Source organism: Bombus fervidus, chromosome 5 (genome assembly GCF_041682495.2).
Source record: "Bombus fervidus isolate BK054 chromosome 5, iyBomFerv1, whole genome shotgun sequence".
In the NCBI taxonomy this organism is placed as follows: Eukaryota; Metazoa; Arthropoda; class Insecta; order Hymenoptera; family Apidae; genus Bombus; species Bombus fervidus.
In genome coordinates this window covers 14038710-14055942 of record NC_091521.1, presented here as the reverse complement: position 1 = coordinate 14055942, position 17233 = coordinate 14038710, and the positions used below count along the sequence as shown (strand labels likewise).

The 17233-nt window shown below is 42.0% G+C and overlaps 1 protein-coding gene across 2 annotated transcripts in view; it reads right to left on the bottom strand.

Moving 5' to 3' along the window:
- The window catches only part of Daam (disheveled-associated activator of morphogenesis-like protein), a 43548-nt gene that overhangs the window by 24123 nt on the left and 2192 nt on the right, over positions 1-17233 (bottom strand). The window contains exon 1 of one of the 2 annotated variants that reach the window (XM_072004586.1): positions 8243-8729. The exons of the other annotated variant lie outside the window; for it this stretch is intronic. The gene's annotated coding sequence lies outside the window, so the exon portion shown is untranslated. Of the gene's footprint in view, positions 1-8242; positions 8730-17233 lie in introns of those variants that run through there. 2 annotated transcript variants of the gene reach the window in all.

The following is a 17233-nucleotide window of genomic DNA, read 5'->3' as shown; positions in this document are numbered from 1 at the left end:
TCCACGTTTCACCTTCCCCTCTGCAACTTAGATGTAAAGGACCACCTACTAGAAACACGAAGCAATCGTCTTGAAACCACAATCTTAAACACGCGTGAGTGGTACAGCTTGTTACTTAAGTGGTGCACTTCACGTGCTTCAAAAGACCACCATACCCAGCCAGATAAGGCGATTTTCAAACGGAATTCGTAACATAAATTTTTTAAAAGTTATTTTCTGGCTAATGAGTGGACAATCTCGGTTGATGGCATCGAGTATATCGCCTAGAATTTAATTATATCTTCATTCGCTTTGCTTCCCCTATATGAATTCGAAGTTGTTCCAAGTTCTGCCTACAACTCAACAAAGTTCTCCTTTTTCAAGTTCAACCTTCCATTATAGGTCGATTATATACATATGTACGCTCCCCCGATACATGCGTATGTATTTCGAGGTCCTAATCGGTGTCAACTACTGCACGTATCGACCTACTGAGAAAGACCCGTTAAGTTGGACCTCCCTTCTCCTCTATTCATCTTTTTCTCTGTCTATCTTTTGACTTTTAGAACACCGAACGACTCACTCTACTACGATGCATCATTATGCCATTTAAGCAGGAAAATCGCCAGAGTTCGCAGAACTTTAGGATGATTGTAATTTTATTTAACCTAAGTTCTTTAAGAATTAGCAAGATCGATGGCGATACTAAATATTAATGGAAATAACGTTATTCAGTGAAGTGCATTAAACGCAGAGTATTTGAGGATTTACGAGACTGAGCTACACTGTTATATCGAGCGTGGGCGCACAGACCATCGCGTGGGCTCATTCAAACATTATTTCGTTATTCCATTCTCGTCTGTGCTGATTTCATGGGCACCAAACGTCCGGCCAGCCACCTTCGTGACTTTTCCCGACTATTAACCATTTTCTGCACGTTCCGGACCTTTTGTCCAACACGATGCTTCATGGATAAGATATTATGGATTTACATATGTCAAACAGACTGTTATATTGCAAAGCAAACTACCGTTACTAGTCTTCGTACGTTTGAAGTTCGCGAGAAAAGACAGTTACGTTCTAGATTATCCAGCAACATTTATACAATTCTCACGGAAGGTCATCAATTTCACAGAAACTTTGAGTGATTTCCACTGTGCTTACAACAAATCCAGAGATATTGATTATTTAAGCAAGAACTTAAGTGTACTTGTGTGTATGACAACGTTCAAGGAAACACGGTCATAAAATATTAACATGAAAATCGTAGCCCGCAACTCGAAAGAAAATGACTATAATAAGCGACAACGGCACAGGAAGCGTCACAGAAATAAGTATAAAAAGCTGCTCGTAATTTCAAGATATTCGGGTCGCGAACTTAAAGGCCGATCTCGAACATTAGACGTTTCTTGCACGTTCGTTGTTTTTTGTTCGACATATCGATCATGCCGATAGGTGCAATGAGTTCAAAACGGACGCATTTTCGAATAAATTAGAACAACTGATAAGGTCCTCAATCCTATTTTACGTGAAAGAAAATTGAAAATATTCTAAGTGAGATTCCTTGACTTCAAACTTTGCGGAAATATCATAAAGATCGTTCGATTCTTTTACTAGTAATAACTGTGACACAGCGTATATCTGATGCTTGATAAAAATCATGGCACACTGACCTCCAGTAGTATTTTAGAATAAATTTACTGGGGTCCACCGGCGTTAACGGTGCCCGATTCCGATGCGGGGGACACATTTTCGATTCGATAGGCGTGCTGAAAGGTCGATCTACGAGGATCTACGTGATTGTCGCTTCGTTGCCATTGTTTTCGTGACTCGCCTTTCTGCAACCGACTTAATTACGATTTCATGACACGTAAGTCGATGTGCAGACGACACTATTTCGTATGCACATCCAGAAAAAGTCCGGAATATTGTTATCGAATGACAGCAACAATTTACAATAGTTGATATTTAATCCGACGAAACTAAAGCTTTTAACGAAATCTCCTTGGAGAAATCCATCTCGATTATACGTAACAGAGAGGAAGTACGGTTTAAAATTCAATGCCTTTTATTCGCCTTCAAAGCCACGGACTGAAGTCCACTTCCGAGGCGTTCTTAATTAGCCTGCGAAGTCTAGTAGCCCGAAGCTCGTTCGAAAGAAATCGGAACACACGACAGCATGAAACATTTCCATGGCCGTTATTCCAGCAACATATTGCCTTTTCTCCGATTATCTTGACGAATCGTCGAACAAGGTCTTTCGTGACAGGGGTGCGCAATGCGAAGGAATCTAGACCAGTTCCAGCGAGCAGATCGAAGAAAATCACACGAAAGAGACGTGTGAATATGTAGATTAATCGGTTGTTTGCGAGCAAAACCAGCGAAGGATAGGAGTGGTTCGATTTGCGCGCTACTCGATTACTCTCTTATCTATCGTAGTAGGTTAGTGGGCCGTAATTTTTGCCGCATCCTACTGCGATAAATCGTCTATCTTGACCGGCCGATTTTTCTCTCCGTTTCCTCTTGTTGCATTCTTTCATCGTTTCGAGGAGAAACGAAAATTTCACGCATGAAGGCTTACCTAAGAAGTTTAACTGGGAGGCGGTCTTTCTCTAGTACCGCGGTGTGCCGATGATAGGTTGCACCGTAAGATTAGACTAGTCGCTGATAAGCTCTTCAGGCCGTAAGTTCGCCTCAGTCATGCCAATACAGCGTTATCCTCGCTGCCAAATAAGAAATAATAAATCTCATCTACCGATTCGTGTTCGGCAATGTGGAACTGGCGCGAGGAGGAACTTTCGAACTTGAGATGATAAGCTACTCTCACGACGGGGTCGTCGATAGATCATCGTCGCGTGTTCCTCGATTTGTTCTATGTACCGTTGGACTTAAATGCCAGGGTTAAGTAACGCATACTCTCACGAGAAAAGATGAATTTACGAGTGAACGCTTACTAAATTAACTTGTTCTATCCACGGTCACGATTATCCAGACGCTCGGCGTACCTGTACACAACCACGCAATTCGCATTTATCAAGCCCACTTTCTAACACGTTTATGGAACTCGACGATATGTAAATCTCGGGCTTTATCAGAATATAGCCAAAGCATTCTTTACATTTTATAAAAATTCCTATCGTTCTTGTAAAATTACGAGCTAAAATCCTTCAGAAATTCTTCACGAAGCTCAATGCTGAAATCATCTAATGCGTATAATCTTTTTTCTTTCCCCTTTCGAAACGGAAACACCCTACCCTAAGTTAGTCTATCTCCGACTAACTTTCTTCACGGTGTTCGCACGAAATACATTCCTAATTCGCGACTGAATCTCACTGGTGAGTCACTCGACACACACGAACAAGAACTGGTGCTCCTCGTGGGTGGAGCACGAAACCCTTAGGCCCAGACGAAATCAATAATAGCACGCCTCCACGATATAGAACGCATAGAGACAAATTCGTCGTACGGTAAATAAGAATGAAACGGAATGAGCAATGGTGAAATTCGAGCAGTTACCTCTAACCTCCAAGAGACCGATTGATCTTCTCTTAGAACGTACTGACATCACCCTATGGTGATTCATGATCGATCGATATCGCCTGCTCACGATTCCAGCTCAGCGCCGGAGATGATTTAATTAAAAGAACTCGAATGACAAGGGCCAGGAGTCGATAGTGTAGTATTACCTCTGTTCCCCTGTCACTGGATTGCTGCCAGTATATCCGAGCTCCTGTCGGATTAAGCGAGTAGGAACAGCTGATACTCTGGCAGTGAAGTTTTCCTAGTATCGTGTTTGCGTGTTTCGAATTGGGGTTTGCTCACATCATGAGGCTATATATAATAACGAAATAATTAACTCGCGGAGAATGAATAGGTATGGGTAATCCTGCGCTCGCTGATGTTCAATGTCAGTCCATTGATTGACGTTCGACTTTCGATGTAACGGTAAATGATGAATCTATCGATATCCAGTGATGCAAGTGTTTGTTTGAATAGGAATGTAAATTTATTACACAAAACGAAAGAGAGAGAGAGAGAGAGAGAAGTTCATTCAGACAAATCGTTGAAAGAACAGAAATCAGATAAAGAAAGATTTATATTCATTGTATCCTTGCAACGCAAGTCTTGTTTCAATAAACGAAGCCTAGTCACCAAATTCGGATAATTTCTCTGGTTAGGAAGAATCTATCGGACAATCACGGAGTCCCGTCCCTTCTTCGGATTCCCCACGACGACGACGCCACCGCGTGCAACATCTTGGCACGAGTTCAAGCATTCGTTATTCCTTGCACGCTTCACGGCTGCCCCTCTTCATTCCGCTTCTTTGCGATGTGGCGACCAGCTAGCGACGGTCTTTTTCTTGGTTATCCGTATTCACGATTTTAGGAGACACTTACAACGACGAACGAAGATCGAAGAGAATACAAGAGAGACAATATTTCGTAGAAAACCCGATTAAATCCCATAATTAAGAGGTATTTGCATTCTAATTGTTACTCGTTTGAGGAAGTTTACAATTGTTCGTTTTCTGTCTGGAATATTTCTTCTTTGATTACTTTCTCAACCAGAAATTAAAGTTTTGTCGAATTTGATCCACCAAGATTTATATTATACTGTTCTGAAGACGCTTTGCTTTCACTTCGTTAGCTTTGAGATAGCTCGCAAGCTTATTTTACTTTATATTCCGTAAAAGATAGTATACCTTAAAATCTGTGAACCTGGTACTGCAGCTTGGTACACAGAGTTATACTTAACGGAAACCATTCCCTGTTACCTAATTAATCCAATCGTTTTCTATCGGCCTGATAAAATTGTAGTAGAAGAGCGCGGTGGAAGGGAGGAACGAGTAAAATTCGGGCCTGTTCCGCGTTTTGACAGGTGAAAAATTGTGAACGCATTCTTGCTTGCCGGTCTGCTTCGAAAGAAGGCACGAGCACCATCATCTCCTCTTTGTCGATGAAATAAAAAAAAAGAAAAAAAAAAAAATAAGATTAACAAGGGAACGAAGATTGCCGTTCAAATGAGGTGGTCATTAAGGCGATTGCTTATTACTCATGCCAGCTCTTTTTGCGACATCACATTTTTCACCAGCGATTTCTTCGCGTGCTAAGAGAAAAAAAACGGTTTACGGTATTCTGACGGGCCGAAACGATAGCGCTGTTTATGCTATCAGCTCGAGCTATCGCCACTTTCACAATATGTCTTAGACTATCCAATGCCCGTAGAATCACTTAAATTAGTTCGAAGTTCGTTTTCTATAATCTCTTCCAAGTCAAATCCAAATGAAAATTAACGAAATTTAAATCGATACCGAGCTGTCACAGCTGCCTGGTCGGATATTTAAGACGACGGAGAACAGCAAATTAGAAATAAGTTTACCGTTAGAGAGTATCCGAGCGGCGCTCGTTCGTCGTAAAAGCAACGAGAACCTACACTTCATTAGAAGCATGGTTATTATCGTGGCACGTAAACCGATAATTTATATCGGAAAGAATCACTTCCGTGTTGCGGAACATCGTCATATTTAATTGTAACTCTTCGAGGTAAGTAGGAGCAACATTTCACGTATAGCACGTTCGTTCCACTGGTCTCGTGCCGTCAACCAAGAGAAACTCATTCATGATACATGATGCTCTTGACATTTGACGATAAAGAACGTCCAACTGTTTGCCCTCTTCACCGCTACTTCTACCTTCTGGTCGTGTTTTACCAAGCCACTCGAACATTTTCGGTAACGCCAGACCTTCAAAGGTTATGCTTTATCTCTCGTGCGATAATACTCTTATCTTGCTCGCCATCTGTCGTTTAGGGGCACCAGAATTTCCAAATTCCATAAGAAACAGTTGTGGATAACAAGCGAATGTTTCGATCATTAATTTGCGACTTCCGTCGAGGTAGTTAGGAGCCTTAACACAGGAAACAATAGTATTTATGAAAATTTATTCGTTTGGAATAGAAACTTGGTTTTTGTTTAAATACATAGCTATTTTGTTAAAAATCTTGCATTTTCCTCGTTCTAATAACAGCCATAAACTTCAGCATGAACTGAATTTTATTAATGGACAGTAACGTAGGATTAACATTTCCCCTAATGATTTGTATTTAGTTCGGAAAATAAATCGCTACGTACATCCATCTGTCTAACTTTTTATTGGTACTTTATCGTTACTTTGACACGAATGCTGCACTACTTCTTTGCCGATAATGCTCGAATCGCCTTTCCATTCCACGTATTAACCTCAAAACGTTAATTCGCAGTTAGACCTAATCACCTGAGCGATCGGGAACTGTAACAAACCTTTCTCTAATTTCCGATGTTATATGAAAATAACACGACCGACATCAGGATCAAACTCACTAATGAGAACCAGTCTCGACGAGGTAAATCCATAGGGAAACGGAGAATCAGGGTCGACATTATAAATCTATTAAACATTCATTCATCTAACCTTGACTGTGTCGAGGTGGGAAAGTGGTTTAGACAGCTAGCAAACTTGTACTTTCCACGTCGATTTCCTGAAACAAGAAAATGTGCTCCTAATAGAAGAAGCCCTCGACGATGGCTCTCGATCAAGCGCGCGTAAATGTCGATAGACGTCACGGAAAAAGGGAAGGAATTACGATGGTTTAATTGCGTATTGCGAGGAAACGTATGACAGGTTTTTTCGACAAGCATACTCCGTTGCCATTAATTGAAATCGAAATTCTGATCAGCAAAGTATAATTAACTAATTAGTTATAATTTTTTGAATTCGGTATTGAACGAAATGCGATTAGAGTATGTTATGCTTCAATTTATAATTCAAGATCTGATTATTGTTCTCTGTTTCGAACCGGAATTTTCCGGGAGATCGACCGAACCACCGCGTCAATCATCTCCACATCACATAGGACCCTTTCAAGGACATAGTGCGCTGAAGACTTAATAGAAGAAAGAGCACGAGATCTTTAAAAAACCACTACGAATCGTCTTACACAGATTCCACGCTAAACACACAGACTTCGGCAATAACTTTCAGACATACAGTTTTCCTCTATCGCAAACACTTACTCAATTATTATCTTTTATTTCTCTCTGCCAAACTTGAAACGAGTAGTAATTTTATTCAAATCGATGCACCATCCCGCAACATTTCCATTAAATTCCTATGTCGAGATAAAATGTAGCAAACGTTGATGCTTTTTAAGCAAGGCCCGCATTTCTTCATTCCGAAAGTTCATTTCGTAATAGCAAATCGTGTGTCGGGAACGGCTAAATGACAAACGTTGTTCTATTGATGGTTTTCGTAATATCCATGAGGGAAATACCATTGCAATGTATGGAAAAAGAAATCGGTTTGAAATCCCGAGATACCTTGCTGACGATCTATCAGCGGTCTTCGTTTCCTGCATCGTCGAAATCAATCTGATGTCCAGTCACTTTCATTTTCATGCCTGAACACGATCCGAAGAGAGATAGCGCAAGAACGTTAATTAACGCAACATCGCATCCCCGTCATCTTCCTGGTCCTTGAGTTACGTAAAAACAAGAAGTGACTTGCAATCGACGGCGACACCACACAAAACGGAATTCCGTGTTGCACGTGTATCGCGTGTCCGCGCCAACTCGACAACGCGTCAACGATACTCGCCACATCGAGAGGATCTCTGGTGGTCTAGCGGAACGCTTCGAAATGGCTCGTCTAGTGGTGTATTGCATCTGACTTGCGGTATTTTCCGGTATGACAGCATCATGAAACTCGATGATGCTTGCTAGATACAGATCGGTGACTCGTATACTTCCGAAGAGATGTTACCATCGCTAATCATAAGCGATTTATTTCAGTAGCTAATTGAACCGTTTAATTCAAAAGTGATATAGGTAGAAAAAGTTAATTGCTAGATAAAGTAAAAATTCTGTAAGAGGCCGCGTGGGCGATTCTCACTTATTTCGTTAACCACCGAGAAACCAATGAAGATACGCTTACACAACTCTTGTACAACATAAAATGAAGCTGCGGTTCGAGCTGCAATGTTAAACCAAATAGGCAAAAAACTGACTTGTACCACTTTTGCATTAAGCAATTCAATTATTTCTACAATTTATATAACGATGTTTAACGATATTCGCGCTTCCGGCCTGGACTCGAATCAAATTCATAATAATTTTTCGGATCGCGCCGATGAAAAAATGATCCACATCCTCCGGTCAATTGCCCGACTGCTCAACACGGATAAACTCGTCTATATTAAAAGATAGCCGACAAAGGGTGTTCACACTTACGAGTCAGCGGGAGTGGCGCTCGTGTGACGGCTCGTGCTGGTCGATCTCAGCAAACGACATCTTCTAACGTCGATTTCTATTGATCCTGTGCAGCTGATGCTTCCAATACATGTAGTTCACACTCAAGCGTTAAATGTCCTCTCGAAACGCGCTGGAGTGCGGTTCACTTTCAACGACATCCCTCTTTGACCACATCGAAATTGGAACGGGGAACAACCAGAATCTGTATACACAAGATCGATCCCTTCGTCTCGCAATAAAATTCCCTTGATCGGAACGAGAGAAACACGATCTTCTTTGCTACTCCACTCACTTGCACACACTATTGACAATCGATTGAACGGTATATCTTTAGTAATTACGTAAACGTTGGATCGCACGGATGATTCACGAAAATGCGCGTTCCGAGTTGGAAGATTCCACGAGGAAAGATCTCGCAATTCTCGGCAGACGCTGCTCGTCTACCACAACGGGCACGAGAGCGTCGACCACGTGGTGGAAGAAGCGAGTCTCGACACGACTCGAAGGAGTCTCCGGCGAATTCTGCGAAGTCTTTGTGTGCGTCTACAGGCACGTGTGTCTGCGTGAAAATGCGTGTTTCTCGCGTGTCACGTGGCCCTTAAGGCTGGCTCACAAGGGGCAGAAGCGTGGAGACCGAAAGCCATTGTTGTCGTCGCGTTAGCGTCTGGTCTGGCTGCTACTGCCTACGCGAAAGAATCGTCGATGGAGGGTAGTTTATAGCACGGCACCCCATAGGGGACTGGAGCCCTCGTACCATGGACCAAACATCTGCCCAAGTCCCCACCACTGGCTGCCCTACCGAACGCCGAATGCCCTACACGACCAGCCGGGTTATACCCTTCTTTTTTATGCTTTTTCCTTTGGTACGGCCCGAGTTTCTCGACGTTTTAGCCCACGCTTCTTAACCGCATGTTCGCTCGAAAATGGTAAACAGAGCGAGCGAGCAAGTGAGCGAGCAGAGTACTTGCAACCGGGCGTGTGTACACGGTGCAATTTGCGTGGCGATGCGTACTAGCTAATGCTCGCGGGAAAGGAACGCCGAGGGCAGCGATGTCGAAGCGATTAGGGCGGTTCCAGAGATGCATAATGCATACGCGTTGATGCATGCCTTCTATGATCGATTTCATGGCATTGTTTTAAGCGGGTCGCGTATTTGTAGAGCGCAGACTGCACCACCCGAAGATACGTTTCGATCCAATGCAAATATCATAGGATCGAATAATAATAATTATTGGTCCAGCAAGGAGAATTATATAAATTGTTCGACGAGTGTGGAGTTTATTCTGATGTGAATGAACAATTTCAAACGTCGAGATCTTGCCGGAAATGCAATGCTAATTTAATGCGTCACCACACCCTATGTTCCAGCGGCGTTCGTGCCCCATAGCAACACCGTAATTAGGATTGTTTCACGGTTTATTAAGAACGAGTCGGCCACGCTTTTGGGTGCGCCATTCCGTGCCAACACTCTGTTCGTCGATAACGCAAAGCGTTGCTTTCCGTGAACCTGTTTGCTCACATGGAGCTATTTACATTATGTGTAACAAACATGTAATTCGCGTGCAATGTTTTTTCATTAATTACCCGCAAACCTTGAACCTTTTTCGTGAACCATGTTTTCGTTCCAAATAACAAATACAACGCAGGAATCGCAATATTTCTCGAGTATCTCGATTCGTGTCCGTCTTTGATTACTCTTTCAGTGATCGGTACGCGCAGCGAAAGGAAACCAACCACTAGAGTCTATTACAACAGCGTGCACGCACGCAAACGTCGCCGCGTTAATTATATGCGAGCGCAGAAAGAAAGAGTACGTAACGCGTGCATAACGATTTTGCGCGACGATCGGCACGCCGATGACGCGCGATCTAGCTGCAAATTGCAGCTGGTCGCAGGAGGGTTGGCTCTACAATTGACAGCAATTGACGACAATTAGGGACAGGAACGATGACAGTCGTGATTTCGTCGATGAACGGGACAACGCGACGCGAAGCTGTGGAACGCCTTCGGATTTAATCCATGCCTCCGACACTTTCGCTTAACGAGACCGCGCGCACTTTAATGAAAAGTGTAACTGTATTCGAATCACAGTTTCACTCGATTCAAAGTATAACATGGAAACGGGATAAACGTTACAGCTAATTATCTAACGTTTCGATTATGATTAAAAACGGACTGAGTAACGATTCTCTAATCGTTTAAAAAGGGGAAATCCGATGAATAAAATCGAGTTTAAAAAATAATAACCATCGCAGAGTTGTAACAAAGAAAAGAGTTTAACGAGATAATTGCAGAACTTTTGAAAGTTACGAATATTCGCGATCCATCTTTTTCTATAATTTCCACGAATGCTCGCCGAATCAAGAATGCCCTCCGTAACCTTTGATTTTGCTCGAAATTAAAGTATCTTTGGAAACCTGTTAAGGCATTTATGTCGATCGTTTTGCTAAAAACTATCGTACTGACGTGGTCAAGTATAGATCATGGCTGCGGCACAATTATTTCTGTAACTTATAAGAAGGAAAGAGAAAAAACAGCGACGTAGAGTCACTGGTGGGATATCTTCATCGAATCGAGTTGTAACAAGGACATAATTTCGAACGAGACTGGACGAAGTAAGAGGCGAGACCACCGGTGTCCTTGATGCCAGTTTCTCCTAACAAGGGTTGCCGGTTGGTCTGCTGAAGTGGCTGCGCGACCAAATGAACATCCCATAAAGGGACGCGTTGAACCTTTCCGAGAAAGTCCAGTTGGGATTCCAGGGGAGGAAGAAAACCATAGGGACGCGATATTTACGTGGCTCGATGAGGCAAAGAAGGGAGGACAGTTTTCAGGGAAGAGAAACGTCCAGCCACTCGAGACCCTCTGCATTTTCCACTTTGAATTCGCAAGAAAGTTGAAAATTATACTAATTTTTATTTAAATAATTATACAGTGCTGGGAGAATGGAAGATATTTTTTAATCTCGTCGTCTTTGCGTTTTTACCTTTGTCATTGTTATTGCATTACAGATCACGAGTGGAACTCGAAACATCAAAACGTACTACATATTGATTTCTCATTCACGTGAGTCATTGTTTCGTCTCGAGAGATTTGCACACGTTCGTTTCACACTTTGGAGGGTGTTTGACGAAAAGATTAGCCGGTGCTCGTGTACCTTTCTCGTTTAGTTCGCAATGCAGAAAGTTGCAGTTCAAAGTTCGAACAAACATCTAGAACTATTCGACAAATTAAAATTCATCATAATTTCTCCTTTACACACCCGCCTCTTCTACTAGCATTTTCACAATGGCTCTAGATTAAAAAAGACCTGTTTGTAAATGGACAGCTGCATATATTTTTCGGTCTTTGTTCAGGGTGGTCGACGCATGAATCAGGATTTTAATATCCCAGTTATGCGTCGACTTTAAACTCCTTATCGTCCCTTTCCACAATGACGTCATTGTCTCGGCTGGTTAAAGGCTGCGAGCTGCAGCGGCGTGTGCGCGACCGCGACTACAATATTTTGGCAGACGTCGTCGTCCGGGCCTTCTGACTCACTGAAAAGAACACTCGACCCATTATGCACCGGTCCATCCTAAAGCCTCGTGCACACGACGGTGAAAAGTCACGTAAAAGCGGTGGCACGCGAGCACCAGACGCGATCGATAACTCGCATGAATGAATCACAAGACTATTACGTGCCGACCTTAACCTGGCTATATGGTTCTCATGGAATGCCGAAGAAATTCCTTTACACCTTGCCGTTGAAAGTATCATTTGTAACGATTTAATTACACGTGTAACTAGCATCTTGAACAATTCGTGTGAAAATGGTCGATAGAATCTTTCATGGTATCGAGGCACTACAAATGTGGCTCAATGTCAAATAATCATTGGAGGTAACCCACTTCTATACACCCGCATCGGTGTGACCGTCGATAACATAAAAAGCGTCGTAAATCACACGAACAATTGCTCTAGTTACAACCCTATCCCATTTGTATGCCGTTGTAAATCATATTTGGTGAAGCGGTTGGTTTAACGCGATTGCATCGAGTTCGCTGAATATTCATCGACGAGGATAGAATTTCACGTCGTCTCCATGATGGTGTAAGCGACGATAATAGAGTAATACAAAGGGATATCGAGTCGGTGCTGTGAAAGAACCTTAAAGGTATACGATATATTCGCGTAGGGAGCTGACAGCTGTGCCCGATAGTCCACATGGCGCTCTTTGCTCTTGTCTGGATGCAGGACTATCGATTTTATCGTGTAGTTTCGCTAACGAATGGTTGGACGGACATTGATTAGAAGGCTGCAGTTTATCGCTCGATAGTTATTGACTCGTCCTGTTCCTTGCGGCTAGACTAGAAGGTAAGAAGAGGAAGAAGCCTCATGCGTGCTCCGTATCCATAAGCGTTGATACTTCGATCAACCATGTCTTAAACAAGTCATTTATACGTAGCTTGTCTTACGGATATTATGTATATCCGGAATTATTATTCCATCTTCCTGTTAGGTAAAGTTGATCAAACGAAAGAATATAGAGTAAACGAAATTGTGTTTACGACTCGAGTAAAGTAAAGATCCTTAATTGAAACTTTAATGAAGCGTGCTTGATGCGTTTGCCATTTTGCAATATACGGTCTGGCTAATACATTAGAACGCAAGCAGAGCGTGACGAGCGCAAATCTACACGCTATACTCGTCTACTAATACGTCTGCTTCCTTGTCCAAGCCGCTAACCCAACGTGTATCGCTAACTCGCAAAGACGACGAAATTAAAGCGTTCCAGTCATATCGCAAGGTTACCGAGGGAGCAGCATCGTAATCTCAGAATGTACAATCGTTATAAATGTATGGCGAAGCAGGAGGTAATGATACAGAGGAGAATATTCTCTACCCTAAAATCCTCTTAAAGCAGCCTTAACGAATGAACGACTGCGAACTGCAGGCGCTTTAATTGGTGCCGCGATGATGAATGGCACAGTAGACCGAGTCCCTCGTACGCCAGCTATCTCCAACCTTAAACGACGTATCATCCGGAAATTAGAATGAAACCAAGGTTTATCGATCGCGAGCAAAATTTTCGAATCCTAAAATCCGCTAAGTTAGGCTAGCTTACAATCTGTCTGTGGTCTTCTATATGTGGCGTGCTTCTTGCCGATTATTAACGATCATTCGACCGTTTAAATTAGAACGGGATGCGGATCGTTAATTAATGACCGCGACGATAGGTTTGTAGGATGTTCATGAAGCACTAATGCTTCTCTTCGGTAGATCAAAGAGAATCTAAAGTTTAATATAGCTTGTTCCTGTTTAGGATGGACTTAAAAGTAACAGAAATGAACAAATGAATATTCACGTACGAATTAAAATTCAGGCGCGACGTGAATATCCTGCGGAGCTTTTTCATTCCATGTGACGAAAGTGTTTTTCCATATTGAATAAAAAAGTTATTTAATAACGAATTCTGTTCTAGTCGTAAATGTTGCGCAGTGATATTAAAACGAGAAATATCTAGTGTCGAAAATATGCCTTCCGTTTTTGGAAACAAATATCGGAACTTTCACTGGCCAGAACCACAGTTGCTTACCAATGATTCTAGTGTTGCATGATACTATTGTTTCATCAACAATTGTTTCGTAATTGGTTGATGCGAACCGTGACAATACAGGTTGTTTCAGGTGTCTGCCGATTGTATTGACTTAATGAGAATATGACGAAAGTTCCCGATCTTGAGTTACAAACAAAGATACGTATTTCCCCATGGATTGTATCAATTTTAGCAAAATTCATCAAACCAGACACACATGAAATATAGAAAATATACCTACAGTCAATGCGATATTTTACGAACGTACTGTGTATATTTCGAAGCTATATTAACAATAAAGAAATTCCCAAGATGGCACACTTATGAGAGGAAACACGTGTTACGTGGTGGCTACTCTAAATATTTAGAAACCGTCTTTGCATAGGGCGGTTCATGGATAACGTTTTGTTAGGTTGCCATGGGAAAACGTTTTCTTCTTCCACGTGCTGTTTTCTCTTCGTTTTTCATATTATTTTTCCTCAAGGCTCTGTTATTTTCAATATTTTCGAGAGAAAATAAGGATAGTACGTATCAAGCTATTATAGTTTTATTGGTCGCCCTTAAACTTGAATCTAGATCTTGAAGATGACGTCAGAGCCATTGGAAACGGATATTAGAACTCACAGCCTTATTAATGAGGGTACACACACGTACAGCAAGTTCCTTTGTTTGAAGTAACAGTATTCGCAGCTTCGTATCTAGCAGACTGCAGAACGTACAAAATTCAGAAACTCCTGCCGTTTTCGCCGCATAGAAAGTTCTCCAATTTCGGAAATCTAGCTAATCAAAAGAGTAAAGTACATGTAACGAGTGAAATTTTCATTCGAAAATGAACAGGTTTCGTCGAAGACACACAGGTATGTCCGAAATGAATTCGCACGAAGGAGAAAGGAAATTGGGTCGCATTGGAGGACCGATTAAAAATAACAATAAATTTCGGCGTACAGCTGCATGCAGGATGCGGTGGCGGCGTTTCGAGATGTTGGCAAAGCGCTCAATAACACGCCACGCTATTGCAGTAACGCGTGTATGTCCAATTCGATGTACAGTTAGGTATGCGTTTGATAGCACGTTCGACTGCGCGATCGTAAAGAACAGTAAAAATCGTAATAAGTGCGCTGTGGACCGTGTACTTCTCCTTCTCGTATCGCAATCGTAATTCTCTCCCTCTCACTCCATCTCTCTCTCTCTTTAGCCGAGTATCGGCTACCGTACGCTGTAAGTTGCATTAAATTCTCAACGAGAGAACGCAGCCTTCACTTCGGCCAAGGGAAAAAGGAAAATCGAAAGCCGGAAGATTCCTAACGATACCGGGACTTGTTTCTTCCCCGTCACTGGATACGTCCAACGATACGTGTCGTTATCTAATGCAACTTGCACAACACTGACAGAAACACCAGAGAAACAAGCGTGAGTTGGAAATGTTAAGCTTCCGTTGGTTGTGAGTTAATAAAACTTTTTGACTGATACACCTTCTTTCAAACCTTCGATATAGGCGAACAAAATAGAAATCGTGTTTGATGTCGAGCGTGTTTAACGACTGGAACTTTCTCTATGTACGCTCACGCAGCCAATCGATGATCACGATTCGCGTAAATGTGTGTACATGTTAATTATTCGATAAAAGACCAGGTTTGCGTAAATCGAATTGCCCACAGAATCGTGACGAGAAAATTTCTCGCGCACCTGAATCATTTCGATTATTTACAGCACTGATAAGACAAGCAAAGAGAAATGAAATATACTGAAAACTACTCGTTTACTGTGGGATTTATCTCGATTGCCAGATTAAATCAGTTTTATCGCAATTAAAGATAAACGATAACCACCAATCGGAACGTTTGTTCCGCGTGATTTCTTCCACGATACATATCCATAATTTTCCAAGATGATTGCATTATTTGTGTTGCGTGAAAATGATTGCGATAGGCATAAATTATGAACTTAATCAGGTATACAAACTGCAGTAAATTTTCGAATTGATCATCTTTCGATCGCTATCATAAGATATAGGAAAGATCAAAAGGCGCGTGCTGAAATGTGTACGCACTGCTGGGACAATGGTGTCCTTCTAGACGTTGTCGATGGGCCGATACAATGGCAACGGGCACGAGCCTACGTGTATAACCCGTGTAGGTAGTCACTGACATTTTAAAATGTCAGCGGGCCCCCTCGTAATGCGCTGTTTATCATTTGGGTTACTTGTGAGTCGTCCATGTAGCCGATACATATACCAACATTATGGAGATTCGTTATGGAGGTGCGATTAAAATTCGTGAGCTCATTGTTTCTCTTATCACTGTATGAAATAGTCATTCTGGCTGAGCGTTGCAAAAGCTTAGAAGAAAGTTCCTTTGCTACCTTTATATTTGCGTAAAATGGGATTAAGAGTCAGATTTCTTCCAAATTTTTTATTTGTCTCTTTGAACGAATTTTGAATACTCCGCGTAACACACTGCCTAAACATACTTGCTAAGTTATTGAACAATGAAAATGTGAAAACCTTTGGAAGAATTTAATCTTATCGCGCAGCCAACGCGAGTCGTTAATCCTGAATAACTTGCTCTTCTTCTTTGTAAGAATTCAAGATTAATAATGACTGACTTCTTAAATCCAAGGTAGGGAGTGATTTTTACGTCGCACAGGAACCACCGAATCGAATGAAAGCGCCAGTCGAATGCGTTCGTGGGACAGAACGCACAATGGAGATTCCTTGTACGCGTTAATGAAAATTGTTGCACAGTTGCGGAGAATGCGATTCGCGTCGTGTTGGTGTACATATATGTATATGTCGTATCTCTCACGATATCAGCAATGAAATAGGGTTTACCGTGTAATTTCATCGCTTAACCAGTAACGAAAACTCCTTTCCAAACGGAAAGTGCGAAGAGACGGAGAAAGCGTGGACAAGAATTTCTTTATCTCGTCCACCTACTCGTCTTGTTCGAAGTTTTTATAGTAGTTGCGTCGCGTTGCGTAATCCCTTTCATTAACAATATATCGTTCACTGAACTCTGGGAGCGTTCGATGACTGCAACTGCAGCAACGTGTACCTATGCTATGTTTTTCAATTGGAGTAGAAGCGTATCTACCGTGCATGGAGCATTCCATAAATGACGTTGCGCTACAGCATTTAGAAGTTGACATAAATCAAGGGCTCGTAACAAGTACATATATAGTAACGCGAAAATTACTGGTGCTCGACTAACTCGAACGATTTCGATTGAAATAGTGGCCCACGGTCGTGGTCAATCCGCATAACTTTTACTCCGATGTTAATTGCGCGTGACGAATTAAATGAAACGAGATTTCAGCCGGAATAGAATAGCCTTCAAGGTGGTTCGCGGTCGCTTTTACTCACTGCTAATGAACGATCCATATTTTCTAATGTG